Here is a 1,304-nt window from a genome sequence, read left to right on the forward strand (position 1 = left end):
TATGGGCACGTATAAAAAAATACGTGTCGAATATTTTTTGATGTTCTACAACATATCACAATTTCGAGAAAATCGGTTAGGTACACCTCGGGTACCTTCCTTGTAAGTCGATTGAGAGGAATAGGATTTGCCTTTTTTCTGTTCCCGTTGGAGGATTATTAGACGGAGGAAAAATCGCATATTCATAGGAATACAAATTCTTAATTTTTCAGAATTCAACGCTTATTACCGGGTATAGAACGTGCACGTGTCGACACTGCTGACATTCACAGATTCACCGGCGAGAAAACAAAAGACCTCACGAAAGACGGTCGAATAACAACAAGGCGCCAGATGGCGCGTCACGCAATGCGGCGTAAATTTAAATTTGTATTTACGAAAAATAATTGCAGAAAATAATTATTCACATTATTATTCGGTATATTAATATTTTCTTGACTATTCATAAAATTGCAAGTATTTCACTGCAACCGATAATAAATATACGATAATATTGTAATAATCGTCGTTTTTTCGATCGAATTCTACTAAGATCTTTTTTTTTCGTTTTCCACGATCCATTTTTGTAAAAAGTATTACATTTGAACGCATTTGCACTTGACAGGCATCACATAAGGTGTTACAAAGGTGAGCGTCTGGTGCCTTAACTAGGGACATTTTTCAGTACGCCTGATATTCAACAGAGGCGCTCTTCTCCGTATCCTAGAGGCGCATGAATATTCCCCAAACTCTACTAGATATAAGTTTCATTTGATCGAAAATCAATTTAGCTAATACCCATTTTGCATATTTTTTATTTACTCGAATTGTCATTTTATCTACATTTTATTCCTCCAACTTTACACTCACCAGAATTTTAATTAGTCTGAATTATTATGTGGCCTGAATTTTAGATCACCTAATTTTTCTTTGCCAGAACATTTATTTATCATAATTTCCATTTAGTCTAATTATCATTTGCTCGAACTTGCACACGGCCTAATTTCTATTTCTCCGAATTATCATTTGTCATAATTTTTATTTTTTCTAATTTCCATTTAACCTAATATCGATCTATCTGAACTTTCACGTACCATAATCTTCAAGTAACAGAAGTTCATTTGTCCTACCGAACTTCCGTTCAGTTTTGAAGTCGTGGTTTCCCATCAAGATGTATTTAGTCTGGTCGTTACCTCAGGTAAAGATGGCGCTATGTAACACTTTCTGTAACACGCGGAGCCGAATTTGGCGCGGAATTATCCCGAATTTAAAAGTTCAAAAATTTCGCGTTGATTTATTAAAATAGATCCTGTTCGGCTCCGTTG

This window comes from Belonocnema kinseyi, chromosome 7 (genome assembly GCF_010883055.1).
Source record: "Belonocnema kinseyi isolate 2016_QV_RU_SX_M_011 chromosome 7, B_treatae_v1, whole genome shotgun sequence".
NCBI lineage: Eukaryota > Metazoa > Arthropoda > Insecta > Hymenoptera > Cynipidae > Belonocnema > Belonocnema kinseyi.